Here is a 15761-nt window from a genome sequence, read left to right as displayed (position 1 = left end):
AGAGGAAAGGTAGGGATGAGTTTCTCCTGGGTCTCAGCTGGGAGACTGCAGGCCCTTCTATCTGCTGTTACAGAAGCACACACTGGGTGAGAAATGTATCCTGCATACAGCAACACTGGGAGATGGGCCGTATCGCGTTTATGAGTCTCAGCTCAACAGCAGGAATGGACATCAAAGTGAGAGAGAGAAAGTAGAGGTAGTGAGTAGATCGTTGGTAGCTCTTTGGTTTGGGAGTGTAGACAAATGGAGCCGTGGCTGAGAAGAATGTCTATGAGAGAGAATGGAGTTCTATTAGTTTATGAAAAAGGAGACACCCCCAGAGAAGTTGTTACATGGATTTAAGTTTAGGTGTAGGTTGATCTTCCCCTTACATGGCTATTTTAAATATTCGTCTACCCAGATGTGTGACAGAGGGAATGAAGTTTCTAATTTGGGGCAAAAGACTCGTGGAGAGAGAGCACAAAGGTGACAAGCTGCAGCCACGTAAGAAAGTGCCAGAGTGAACTGTTGAAACATAGCGTTCACTGTGTTGAGATTTACGTGGAGTTTGCTTTCTGGGAGAAGAATAGAGAGCAAAAGCTTGGGTTTTAGAAATGAAAATGTCAATACCTCATGCTGAACTGTATTCAACTAAAATGTCAAAGAGCCTACAGAAACACACGCGTTACAAAGTGGTGTGGAAGCCCTCATCCCCAAGGGCTATGTGATGAAGAACAGGAAACATGGCAGAAGGAACAGTGTGGGCTTCAGTGCCACCCAAACTTGTAAATTCTCCTTCTAGCCCTTTGGGGGCCTGTTAACTTCTGGTGGTAGAATGGGAATATGAACAGTGTTTCTTTAAGGGAAGGTGTTAAGATGGCGCGTGAAGCAGGTGAGTGCAGTGCAGTGGGAGTCTATGGAGCTATTTAGTCAATTACAAACAACAGGAGAGGGTTTAAATTCAACTCAAACCCAGCAAATAAGCAACCACTCTGCTACTATTAATCATAACAGCTTCTACCTTCGCCGCTCCAGTTTCAGAAGCCAGAATTTCTTCCTTGGAGTACCCTCACTACTGCCCTTGCTGGAACAATTCCTTGACAAATGAGAACCTAAAGGTGGGCAGCTTCTTCCTGGTTTGTTAGCCAAGGGCAAGTGCAGAACTTGGAAAACAACAAAGAGCTGAATCAGAGAAGAAAGCGGCTATTGACTAGCATTTGGGATCTGAGAGACTGTAGCACAGTGTTCTCGGGCATACTCTCTTTCAAGTAGATTATTAAAGAATGAATTGAGGAAATATGCAAACAGTGGAAGTGTTTCCAAGATACTAAGCCAAAAATTAAAGATACCTAAGACAACAAATATTCCTGGGTTATTTTAAACCATTAGTATCTTTTTTTTTTTTTTGATCTCCTTTACAATTCGACAATCTAAATTTTTTTGTCATTTCGCATCTTCTCTGTGATCAGTAACTGGCTCTGATTGTATAAAGTTAGGCGTTTGAGATAATTAGGAGTTACGTTCCAGATAAGGCAAGGGGCCCTGGTGATATCCCGCTGCTGTTTTGTGCATAATTATCTGTATTTGTTACATTTTTTAAAAAGAGGGGGAACAATCTGGCTCAACTAAGCTGCGGTTTATAGTGTCCGTGGAGTGAGAGAAGATGAGGGGGCTGGCTTCACTGGCACATCGAGTTATTGCTCATTATCCAGTGTCCCATGTCACTGTTTTGTGTGCCCTGAAGATGCTATAGCATCAGCTAAATGTGTGGTTAAAACTGAAGCCATAACCCACACGCTCAGTAAGACATGCAGGTTTTGTATACAGATTTTATCTAAAATGTCCCTGGACTTATTCTGAAGACTTTGGGTTAGGAAGGAGGCTCTTCAAGAGTAATAGTAGGTTGGGGAGTGTGGTGAGCATTAAAACTAGAAACAACAATGCTCGTAAGGGACAAAATACTCTTTCCCTCCCCAGGGAAGCTTTTACTATCTCTGAAGTTCTGTGCCTTCAAAACACATATAAGAGCTTCAGCTCATATTAATATTTCAAGTTTTAATATCAAGAAGCAAGGCAAGCATTTCAAGGCAGCACAATCCAGACCAAAATTAGATTTCCACGTAGAATATATTTTTTAAAATTATTACTGCTTTGTGGCAGAAAATACATTTAAAAAGTCATACAAGCTCAAATTAATAATTCCTAGCAGAAATGCTACAGAAAAAAAGGGGGTAGGACCACTCACAGGATAGATCTTCACAAAGGAACACATTGAAACAGCTATCAGGAAGGTTGGTTTTCAGAAGGACTCATCTTGAGTAGTCTTTTATGTACTAGACAGATACTGGGAGATCGATTAAGGCTGGGCATCTCCTTATAAAAGGGCTACATTGGGTTTTGAATGTGCACTAAAGACTATTTACTGAAAGACTCAATCTCCAGGGTGATGTTCCTGAGAAGAGGTGGAGCCTAGTGTGAGCTTTTAGGTCACTGAACAAGGCTGTGAAGCCCTGACTCTCTTCTTTACTTCCAGGTTGTGATGTAAGCAACTTTGGCTGAAAGTGGATGAACCAATTAACCTTGGACTGGAACCTTTATAGCAGCAAACAAAATATATCTTTCTGGGTCCTTAAGTTCACATATGTAACTTCATTTGTTGTTGTTGTTGTTGTTGTTGTTGTTGTTTAAATCTCGTAAAGGCTGACAGATATAGAGCTTGAACTTGAAATCTGAATAATGTTGGACATTTTGTATTAGGGAATAGGCATGAGGCAGGAGCAGAACGTGATGGTGTCAAATGTTCTCATGTTCTGAATGCTTGCATTCCAGACGGTGACACTGTCTTGGGAGGTATAGAACCTTTACAATGTTGGGCTAAGGTAGCATAGTAAGTCCCAGGGGTGGGCCTTTGAAGGTTGTCCTCAGCCCTGGTGAGGTGTGAGCAGCCCTTGTCATAGGCTCCCACTGATGCAAACGAGGCAGTGCTGCCAAGGTCTTCCTGTCATGATGCACTAAAACCCCCTGAAGCTGTAACACAGTAAAACCTCCCTCTCGTTAGTTCTTTTTTGTCAGACACCATGGTTACAGAATTGGTCAAGGTTCTCTAGGAGAGAACCTATAGGATGATATGTTAGAATTAATGTACGATATGACTGACTGGGGAGCCTGTCTCCAGTCAGCACCCAGGGTATGCAAAAAAAAAAAAAATCAGATGTGGTGATGGCTTAAATTTGTATCTACCTGAGGGATAGACCTTTTCTATCGGAGGGGAAAAACAAGTAAACACAGACACTTTCTCATGGTAACTTTCTCTTTTACTTTATCTTACAAATGCTCTCTGAGAATCTTTCCCTCTCCACACAGCTACGTTCTTTCCATACAGTTAGAAATCTCCACAGAGCCACAGCTGTCCATCTCATCTGCATTGTTCTCTCACCAGACAGTACTTTCCACAGTTCCTTCCTAGTCTCTCACACAGCTCGCTCTCTCACTCCCTCACACACACACACTTTTGCATTACTCACTCTTTGCTCACTCACTCTCATTCATTCATTCATTCATTCATTCATTCTCTCATATTTCTTCTTCACCTCTCTCTCAGTACACACACATGCACACACACATACACACAGACACGCACACACACTTCTCTCACTCAGCACACACACATGCACACAAACACGCACACACATGCACACCCGCACATACACACAGACACACACACACATACACTTCTCTCACATTTCTTTTTCACCTTTCACTCAGTACACACCTACATGCAAACACATGCACACACACACACTCATGCACACACAAACAAGCACACACATACAGACAAGCACACACACTTTTCTCACATTTCTTATTCATCTCTCACTCAGCACATACACGTGCACATGCATGCACACACGCACATGTACACCCTGCACACATGCATGCACACACGCGCATGTACACATAAACATACACACACATACACATGCACACACTTCACTCACACTCTGCACAGCTCCTTTCCAGCAGCTCTCTACACAGCTCAACACAGCTTCCTTCTCTCCACTGCCACTGCTCTCTCACAGTTAAACTCTGGAAAATTGTGACATTTTCAGGGCCTGACCCATTCTCATAATATAAGTCCTGCAGTTTCTCTTAGGCTAGGGGTGTCAAACTGACTGGCCAGTGAATAACATTTGGCCTGCATGTGGCTCTGAACTGGTGAGGGTTCCCAGACGGCAAACAATTGGCCGAACCTTGAACCTGAGACTGGGAGTACATGCTAAAAGCACGCTGTTGCAGAAAAGCTATGTCTGCTAGGGTTGCTTCTATCCTGACCTTGTGAAGATGACCTCTTGTATTTGTTTCTAGGGGCAACCAGATATTCATCTTCAGGGGCAACCAGCCAGCTTTAAATTTGTTCTAGAGTCTAAAATTAGCTGTCTGTACAAAAGGCTATCTTTGTTACTGAGAATCCTGTGTCAGTCTGAGTCATGTAAAAATCCTAGTATTTTTTTATTCATCAAAATTATACATCAGGGTTCCCTTAACTATGTTAAGTCCAAGGTCCTCCCCACTCCCCCTAAGTCAAGGAAGGTGAAGAGGGAGGGAGTGGGAGGTGTGGGTGGAAGGGAGGGGAGGGAAGGGGGAGGAGGAAGGGAGGAGATGGAAATTTTTAATAAAAAAATATTGTAAAAATAAATAAATAAATAAATCTTTAACAACAGCAAAAAAAAAAGAAAAGAAAAGAAAAGAAATTCACTCTCGTGGACTGAACAACTACTAGATTCTTGACCTTTCCATTCATAGGAGGTCATTGTTGGATTAGCTGGACCACAGCCTGTAAATCACTCCAATAAATCTCCTTTATACACACACACAAAAAAATTATACAATTAAGCAGAAATCATCTTCCTGACTACTCACAGCTATATGTGTGCCCAATAGATGTAATATTTACATGAGATAAACACACAAACAATGGGAATACACTCAAAGCTGTTCTTAGGGAAGAAATGAAATGGCAGATGAGAGAAATTACCAATACAAGCAAACAGTTTTCAGAGTCAGTGGTCCTGTAAGCCTTGCTAACAGGATTATCTCTATCAGAGAATTAATTGTCTGGTAGGTTGACACCTGAATTATCAATTGTCATATGCTGTATACTTCCATGGCCCCCTGCAATATGGTAGAAGAGGGATTTGTCAGATTGCTTCACATGCTCTGTGATTGTCATTCCAGCAATGGTTGCCCATGTTAATAGAGTTTAACAGCTGATTAACTCCTGGGGCTGGATGCCTTAGCACTTCTGACCTGGTGATGAAGACCTATAGTATTCCTGATGCTCTTCAGGCAACATTGGAAGGTTGAAAAAGCTGGTTCTGATGTCAGTGAAAAATGCTGGTGATGTCATCATTATCATCACTGTCATAATCAGCAACAACATCATTATCATCATCATCATCATCATCATCATCATCATCATCAGCAGCAGCAGCAGCAGCAGCAGCAGACAATGAAGAAGAGGAAGAGAGGGGGCAACAGCAAAAAGCGATGGCTTTTCTTTCCAACTTCCCTTCCAATCTGGGCCATGCCTAGAAGACACTACCACTTTAAGGAAGTATTTTCCCCTTTAGTTAATCCTTGCAGGGAATTCTCTTATGGACCTCCCTAGAGGTGTATCTTACAGTAGGTCTCAGATCTAACCAAGTTGGCAATCAAAAGAAACCATCAGTGACTCAGCAATAAATAATCCATAACCTATTCATCTTCATGATGAATCTTTCCTCCACTTGGCACCTCTCAGATCTCTCCTCTATTCTCATACCTTTTCAGCACACAAAGATTTCCCACAATAAGGACTCATGGACTCACCTGGATAAGCCAAAAGAGTCTCTCAGGTCCTTAATCTCTTCTGGGAGGTCCTTTGCTATGCAAGGTAACATCCGCAGGTCCAGGGGTTAACTATTTAGAGTGGGACAGTTGTTTTCTTTATCATGTTGTGATACCACGCATCCTTACAGTCTGCATAAAACCCATTTTCTTTTGCTGGCATCCTAAATAGTTTCTTATTTGGAAACCTCTCTGGATTGCACAATGATTCATTCTAATCTAAATGAAAGCTATGTAGGAAGCATTATATTACTTTTTATCTTTTAGAAAAAGCCAGATACATTTCTTAGCTGTCATTCTACTCTTCCTAGATGGAAAAATCTTTTTTAAAACCCTCTTGGTTGAAAGGCTTATCTCCCTACATTTAGAGTCATAGAAAGATCTTGATGGTTTTAGACAAAAAGAAACGACCTGAGGAATTTCTTCGATCTTCGCTTCTGCTGGGATGTGAGCTCCTGGTTTTCTCAGTCTCACTTTCTCTTGCTAAGCAAGCTGCCTGCAGGAGACCTCTGCTTTCTTCTGTGCTCCAACCCAGGTGTCTTCTTTCTCTAGGGTACTTTAGAGTGTGGGTCACAGGTGGACCAGCACTTTCTCTTCCTTCCGATGAGTATGCCACGCCTTTGCCTGAGTGAATTGGCCTCATTTTGTCACCACCACCAAATACCACACCCCGCTCCTTACTTTCTCACTGATTTCCTTGAAAATGTTTCTTTTTCTGGATGAAAACCTTGGAACTAGTACAAAAACTTCTGCTTTTTAAAAAGGCTTTGCAAACAACTGTTAGAGGAAAGCGAGACCTTGAAACAATTGGGAGAAAAATTATTGTTAGAACAAAATCTAAGATAATAGATCCACACTTGATTTCTTGGTTCTGCAGTGATGGAGGAGTTCTTCTACCTGCCACAGCCGATGTTATTAGTTTATCAGCCAAATGGGTACCATAGCTAAGATACCAGGCTGTGGTAAAATTCAGCAGTTCAGATTTAGGTTAGTAATGTTGTGTGTGTGTGTATCAGTATATATATATATATATATGTATATATATGTATGTATATATATATATGTATCAGTGAAATTGAGACTTGAACGATTTAAATTGGGGCTAGTGTATAGCTAAATGTTAGACTACTTTCCCAACACAATGTGTGAGCCCCTGAGTTTGATTCTAAGCATATACATAAAAGTGTAGATTGTATAGGGTAAAAAAATAAAATGGGACATTTTTTATTTCACATGAATCACTAAAAATAAGTAATATTATTTAATTTATTTATCGTATCTGCTACTGTGTTATCTGTTATTGTATGTGCATGTTTGTGCCCTTGGAGGCCAGAAGAGGATGTTGGATCTCTTGCTGGGAGAAAATTTATTAAATCTTCCTAAGCTGTATATCCAGTGAACTACAGTAACAACCAAACCAGCAAGACAAAACGAAAGGCACAATAGTGGGCCAAGATCCTGCAGGTAGTCAACATCTGTCTGATTAGACTTAAGACCCTCTCAGTAGGAAAGAATTCATGTCTGATATTGAAAACCTAGCCAAGAGCCTGTGGCTGGAGACGTGGTAGACCCTAGAACAAAACCTAGGATTATGATTTTGCTAAATCAATATAATGACAGCAGCCTTTTGGCCTTATGGCATGTTAGCACAGTTCTCAACTCATCAAAGAAGTTTCTTTTTGCAGCAGATGTAGCCTATTGCAGAGACCCACAACTGGTCAAAATGCAGAGAAGTGACTGTGCCCATCCCCCAAAGGTGGCATCTATAATGCCACCCCTATACCCAAGGCTTGGGGAACACTGTGAAAGAGGGGGGAAAAGACTGTTAGGAGCCAGAAGACTGTGAGGACCGATGTGAAATGATCTTCTGGACAGGTTGTCTCATTCATTAACTATCAGCAGCCATGGTTGCCCGTAGAAGCAAAGATTATTAAAGCCACTGTGGACTGCAGGTAGTACCTAGCTTCTCTCCTTCTTGGATGTACTGCAGCTCATGTTTCCTGCTACAAAAGCTTGGAAAGCCTTCTGCTTGACAAGGCTCTTCAGGGGAAATACTGTGACTTTTCCTGGTGTTCCCTTGGCTTTTGATTTCTATGTATACTTTTCCTGTTTCTCTAATCTCAACTGTCTGGAGGAGTAGCAGATGATTCCTGGGATGTTGTGATGTGTTCTTATTATATTGATTTCCAGTTACATGTTGCAAGTATCTCATAATTTATAGTTCATCATTTAACGCTATTTTAGGAACTTTTGAAAACCAAAATTTCCTTAACTAAATTATTATATAATATTTTTGCTTTTAAACTTGTAACTTAATAAATACTTTCAAATTAATTCTCAAGAAGATCTAGTATTTTTAAATGATTTTAATTGGAATAGAATCACATCACTTTCCTCTCTCCTTTTCCTCCCTTCAGTCCCTCTCAGCTATGCTCCCTCCAGCCCCTCCCTTGCCTTCCTTTACTCTCAAGCTGACAGCCTCTTTTTCTTTATTACACACTCACAAATGTATACACATAAGGATGATGTGTACAGTGTGTATAAATACAACCTGCTGAGTCTATTTTTGTTGTATAAATATGGTTTTGAGGCTGATTACTCTGCATTTGGACAGCCAGTAAGAGGGCTCATCTCTGCCAGGGGCGGAGTAAGATCTTTTCAGAGGTCACATGGCTCTATCTGCCCATCTAGAGAAGGGATACCTGTCATACCATCCTGCCTCCTTCCTTTGTTTTCAGCTAGAGACTTTGCCAGCATCACTGGACTCAAGCTCCTGGCCATGTATAGATTACAGCTTCCATGCGCCACATCGCTGAGTACCTAACATCAGTTTCAGTGAAATTCGGGAATATCTTATTGCCTTAAGAAGCTGCTATCATTATGGGTCAAATATGTTTTATTGATAGAATGAGTCTGCCTACTTTTATGAAAGTAAACTTTTAGAAATCCTGGTTTTAAGATGTGATGAAGACAAAATTGATTGTTTTTGTCATAATCAGTCCATTACACTTTTATGTTTTGGGATGTGCCATGGTTATAGAGCTATGAGCTCAGGAAACCTAATGATGTCTGCTTGGTGATACTTGTCACAGAGTAGAACTTAAGAACTGGCAAACCAGACTCTTTGACTCTAAACCAATCGTATTATCCTATAGAGTAAACTTGACAGGTCAAGTCCCCTGTATATGTGTGAGTGTGAGCACAAATATACATATATGTGCATGCACATATTTGCTCGTGTGTGTAAATATATACACAAAATATAACCAATAAAGTGTATATGCCTCAATCAGCATTATACTGATTGAAATAATTTGATTTGACGTACGAAAATAATTATGTATAAAATAGGAATTGCAGGTCATATTGCTGCTTGAAACAGAGACAGTAGCTTATAACCACATCATGCTTTCATTGTGATTTGAAGAGGATATCCGATTTCTACAACAAAGCAAGAGATCTGTTCTTCAACCTCAGAATGTGCCACTCTAGTTTTCTCAAGTGAGTGCTAGTTGTATGCAGCTCCTAAAGGAATGTAGGCAATGAGGAGGAGGAAAAGGAGGAGGGGATGGAGGAGGAGCAAGTTGCCAAAGCTTGGTTCTGTGTTCCTCTTCAGCTTTGAGTCTTTTATTTCTAAACACTTTTCATACCTCAGAGAGAAAGTGAATTTAACTTCAAATTGTGTACTTAATGAAATTCAAAGAATGAAGGCTACTTCCCAGAAGATGTAAAAATAGTCGTCAGCGGAAGCATTAGCCAAGTTCGTCCTGACAAGGTAGCAGGAATTGTTTACCACTCAATTGACTCTAACAAGCAGCGTGACTTTTCACTCGTGCAATTTATCACTAAGTGACAAAACGTTCAGTCCTGCCTAGACTTCTGGGTAAGTAAGGGCTACAACAGACTCGAGTTGTCCAAGGAACCTGATGCAGGGTTCAAGCTGTTATCTTCTGGTCTGCTTATTTGTTCTGCACTGGCTACTGCTGGCTTCAGACCTTTGAAGCAGATATTAAAACCTGGTGAAGTTAAGAGTTAGCACAGCCATCTTATGGTAGTTGAGTAGCATGCTGACTTTTTACATACCTTGCCTGGGAGAGATGGATGGAGCTTAATTAGATTTGTTTGAGCGAATGTCTAATTTGTTTTTTCTTGATTCATAGAATTGACGAAAAGATGGTTAAATGTACAAGTTAAATAAAAATAATGTTGTAAAATATACATAAATATTTTTACATGTACATAATGTTTCACGAGGGAAATGTAAATAGTTATGGAAAGAAAACAGTTGGCATTTCCCATACCTCACTAGGATCATAGGGATGTGCTGGAGACTGATGGGTCCTACCCCTAGGTCGCCTTACTCAACTTGATGAGGAGGTAAGCTTTGCCATCATTTTCCTCTGCATTTTGGGTTTGAGAATTTCTTTTGTATACAACTCTAAGCTGTATAATAATTCAGAATAAAATTTTATCATGACAGGATCTGATTTAGGTACTTACCCATTGGATTTTCACCATTGGCTTTTCCTTTAAAGGTTTTAAAGTGGCATATGGTAATTATAGAGAATAATGGATTACTTTGTGGCCTTGTCACACGTGTATTTCATGCATTCTGGTCATATCTACTCTCCAGGACTTCTCTTCCTCGCTCCCACTCCTGCTGATTCTCCATCCTCTTCCAAGCGTGTCCCTCTCTTATTTTCATGCTCTTATGTCTTGGTCCAATGAGTCTCACTAGTTGCTTAGGGGGACTTGGCTCAGAGACTCTTTAAAGGAGCACAGGCCACTAAACCTCATCAGTGACTACACCACTAAAGGGCCTGTTGTTCCTTCTCTCAAGAGCCATTAACTACCTATGGGTCCTCAAGAGGAAGGAGGACTACTGAGCTCTTCCTCTTCCATGAGAGGGTATTGATGAGTTCAAGTTTTTGCAGGTCTTGAGTAGATAATCCAAGCTGCTGTGAATTCAGAAGCACAGTGGCGTGTCATACCTGGAAGACAAGTCCATGATCCTGAACCGTCCTCGGGCTCTTACATTCTTTCCTCTCTTCTGTGATACTCTCTGGGCCATGGAAGGGATTATACAGATCTCTATTGTGGCTAAGCACTTATCAGTCATTTATTCCCAACACTCTAACCAGTTGGGGGTCTCTGCGGTCACCACTCTTCACTGCAAAAATCCCTGAAACTCCTCTGGCTGAAGATGACAGCAGCTCTAATTTATGGGCATAAAAATTATTGAGAAGACAATTTGATGTATAGATGAAGTCCATTCAGAAGAAATGAAGCAGCATCTTAGCTTCTCCCCTGGGGCCCATATTTTCTTGGCCACACCACTGACCAGGTTCACAATACCAGACATGAATTTCCACCTATGGGCCTTAAAGCCAATTAGAAAGCAGCTGGTTTCTCTCATAACATGCTTGCTTCTTTTGCCTCAGTGGTACATCTCAGCCAGGTAGCTGCTAGCATCACATCCAACATCTATAGGGGAAAGGTTATTGATAACAATCTCCCTCAGCAGCCCGCATAGCTTCTTCTGTCATTGTGAGGGTTAACTAGCATGGAGAAAGCATCCAGCTAAGCTCCACCAGGGTTGCTCTGTCACCTGCCACCAGAGTATATGGTATCTCCACAGTAGGGTTCTACCATCTAGCTCTTGTGTCACCAACAGCAGTGACAACGGCCAGTGTTATTTTGGACCCAGTCCCTGTCCCAACCAAAAACTTGTAGGAGAGCAGCTGGCTTGGCAAAGGAATTTTCACTAAATAACCTGTGACCACCAGAAATAATTTTCATGCGGGTACCAGTGAGCAAAGCTTTCCCTGTTGAGAGAGACAGACAGAGAGAGAGAGAGAGAGAGAGAGAGAGAGAGAGAGAGAGAGAGAGAGAGAGAGAGAGAGAGAGAGAAGCAATACTGTTAGATGCGCTTAGAAAGCTTAGAAAGTATCAGGTTGCCTTATGACTTTTTGTATGGTCTTAATGTTGGGTGACCTCCAACCCACATGGGTCCCCATCTCCCTCTTCCATCTTTCTACCTCTAGAATTCTTCCTCCCACTTTCAAATCAAGTGTGTTTTGCTGCCACCCCAGATACTCTTTCTCTCCCTATTCCTTTCTGCGTTCTTGACCTTGATGTACACTCACACCCAAATGAACGTACTGTGTAGAACGTAGAGCTACACTCTTAGTATGAGAGAGAATGTGCGCTGCTTGTCTTTCTGAGTCACATCATTTCAAACATCTTCCATTCTCATTCGTTTTCCTGTACATTTATTAATTTTAAAATTTCTCTTCTGATGAATGAAATTCCATTGTATCTATATACCAGCTTCATTAACCATTCAGATATTAATTGATATTCAGGCTTGTTCCATTACCCTGCTGTTGTGAGAGGAGTGGCTATAAATATAATGAATCTCCATGGTAGCAGGAAAGAGTCCTTTGGTTAGATCATATTCCCTTTATATTTTAAAGGAAGCTCCACATAGATTTCCAGAACGGTTGTGCCCATTTGCTCTCCCATGCACAGTGTGGTCAGGTACAGCTTCTCTGTTCTCATATCCTTACCAGCATCTGTTGTCATTTTTGTTGATGATAGCCATTCCATCTAGCATAGGAAAGAACCTCAATGTAGTTTTGATTTGTATTTCTCTGATGGCTAATAATGTTGGACAGATTTTGAGTGTTTGCTAGCCATTTGCTTCTTCTTTTTAGAACTCTATTTAGTTCCTTAATCCAATTTGTTTAATTAATTAATCTTTTGGTTTTATCTTTCTTGATGTTTAGTTTTCCAGTTCTTTGTACACTCTGGATATGAACTCCCAGATGCCTAGCTGGGAAAGATTGTCTTCATTCTCTATGCATCTTTCCTTTTCTGGAAAGAAGCATTTTACTTTCATGAGTCCCTACTTTTAAATTGTTGGCCTTATTTTCTGAGCAACCAGAGCCCCATTCTGAAAGTCCTTCCCTGTGTCTGTTGCATTTAAGTGATTTTCATACTTTCCCTTCCATCAAGTCCAGCATTTCACATCCTACATTAAGTTATTTGATCCACTTAGAGTTGATTTTAGTGACAGACAAGAGATATAATTTAATTCAGCACTGGATTTCTAGCTTTTTCCAGAACCATCTATTGAAGAATCTGCCTTCTCTCCCATGTTTATTTTCTTTGGTAGCACTGGAGAGAAGGCTTAGTGGTTAGAAGCACTCACTGCCTGCTCTTCCAACGGTCCTGAGTTCAATTCCCAACAACCACATGGTGGCTCACAACCATCTGTAGTGATATCTGGTGCCCTCTTGAGGAAGAGACCTGGTCAGTTGACTTCATCAACTTAAACCCAATATGGACAAGTTCAATAGAAAAATCATATACAGGCTGCCCATGCATGCTTCAGCATTGCCAGGGCATAAACTTCATTCATTCATTCATTCATTCATTCATTCTGGTTTTCTTTGGTATTTGTGTCTGCAGGTGGCTGCAGCTGTGTAGGTTCATAATTGTGTCCTTGCTTCTTTTCTATTTATCCACGTGTCTGTTTTGTAACATTCATGTGTCATTTTTATTCCTCTGGCTAAAAATACTGACTTGGCCTTAGGTTTAGAGGTATATTCAGTATAATTCATTTTTGTGATGGTTTTCTCCAGCTATTTGTGATCCTTTCTTTTACATATGAATTGTAAATTAAGATGAATCTTTGGCAATTTTATTAATACTTATGATACATCCTTGTTTCTCTACCCCCCACACTGTCTTTTCTTTTTCCCACCCCTACCAGTTCCACATCCTTCCTATTGCCCCTTCCCTAGATTTTCAACATATGGTTCTGTTGCATGACCCATGTTGTGAAGGCAGCCATCTATGTGGTCACTGACTTGTTACTACCCATTGAAGCCTGGTGGGGTTGCCAGTACATACACAATGAAGACACGGACTTTCCCTTTCCCTGAATCTGTCCGTGAGAACTGATTCAGCAGTGAGATATAGGGTTCTCTGAGTCCCTCCTTCATCTTTGCCTGGCTGCTGATAATCTCCTTCTCATGTAGATCCAATGCAGTTCTCTGTAGTTGTTGAGATTTCAGGGTTGCAAAGGACATATGACCACTTACCTTGGAAGACCAGATCAGCTTTTGCTTGTTTGCATAGATATTGAAGGTCTGTGGTTTTTACCTCTTAAAAAACAAGCCTTCCCCACACCTCTCCTTTCAACAGGCCTGAAATTTGGCTTTAAGTCTGTCATCCTGCGATCAGATAAATCAATAATTCTTTTAATTATGATCTGATTGAATCTATGGTTTTCCTCAGGGCTCACAAACACCATTAACACTATGAAACTCTAGTCCATGGGTTTCTGAATGGATTTACAGTAGCAAGTATGGAATATCTCCTGTTGTTGGTTGCACCCATAACTGCTGTGCTACTATCGCATACATGGGCACATTATTTGTAGGATTTATAGCTGGCTGTGCCCACTGATGCCTCCCCCATTTCCCTGATAAGAGTCTACAAAATATCTTTGGAACCGTGAAAGCTAGTTGGGTGGAAGGAGACTTCCAGCCCAGTTCCGGTTTGATTTCTCTGTATCATGTAACCAAGGATTCTAGTGCCTCCAACAATATGGCCACATCATATAGTTCTTGTGGGAAGCAAAGAACAAAGTCAAGGACTGATCAAGAACTCATAGGAGTTATCATATTCCTATTACTGGGATTTTTGTGTAATAAATTGTAGAATCAAGGGAGGACTCCTTGGAAAAGCTCTTACCAGTTATGCATGGTGCTTCCCTTCCAACGTTTAGTGTGGTTACAAGAGTATAGGTTTCCATTTGGCGTTTGCATTGTGGTCAACCATTCCCCTTAAACCTCTTAACCCCCATTTCTCCTACCTCATCCCTACCTACACTTTTCTACCCTCTGTGTTCACTGTCTCTTCTTTTCTAGCACCTACAGTGTACTCTCCACCCTCATTGGTGGCATCTCTCCCTCACTTGTTCAGAAACTCGAAGTTGAATATACAAAATTAGAAATATGAAGCTATGGTTTGTTTTGTTTCCTTTTGTGGGAGAATCCTCAGCAGGGATGAGGAAGGAGGCTAGAGGAATCGGGAGGTGAACAGAATTGAGGTGGATGTTGTGAAACCCCGAGAGATTCAATAAGAAGTAAAAAAAAAAAAAAAAAAAAATTGAAGCTAGAGCCCACATGTGAAAGAAAACTACGCTGGTGATTGTTGCTTCTGTCCTGAAGTTTTCTCACTCAGTATAATGTTTCCTAGGTCCATCCATTTATCTGAAAGTTTCATATTTTAATTTTTCTTTAGAGCTGAATAAAATTCCACTGTGTATGAACACCACTTTTTCACAAGCTGTTCATCAGATGATGGACCCCTAGGCTAATTCCATTTCTTGCTATTATGAACAGAGCTGCAGTAAAGAGAGACGAGGAAGATGTTGGTGATAGGGTGTAAAGTCCTTCGGATATGTGCCCATATATGAACAGCTGAGTCACAGTGTAACTGTATTACCATTTTTGAGGAGTCTTCACAATGATTTCTGTAGTGGCTCTAGCAGTTTGCATTTGCACCAACAGGAAGTAAGGGTTTCTCTTTATCATTTGTTATCATTTGATTTCTCAATAACCATTTTGATTGGGGTGAGATGAACTCTCAAATTATTTTAAATTTGCATTTCCCTGGTGGCTATTAAAACTTTAAAAGTGTTTATTAGCCATTGACATTTCTTCTTTCGAGATTTTTTTACATGTCTATAGCCCATTTCTCGAATTGTTTGTTGATGATTTATGTTTTGTGCTTTTTTTCTCTCTTCGTGTATCCCAGATATTAACTCCCTGTCAGATGTGTCACTTCTAAAGATTTTCTCCAATTCTGTGGACTGCTTATTC

This window comes from Arvicola amphibius, chromosome 9 (genome assembly GCF_903992535.2).
Source record: "Arvicola amphibius chromosome 9, mArvAmp1.2, whole genome shotgun sequence".
NCBI classification, from domain to species: domain Eukaryota; kingdom Metazoa; phylum Chordata; class Mammalia; order Rodentia; family Cricetidae; genus Arvicola; species Arvicola amphibius.
The sequence above is the reverse complement of the archived record's forward strand: the minus strand, read 5'-3'. Positions refer to the sequence as shown.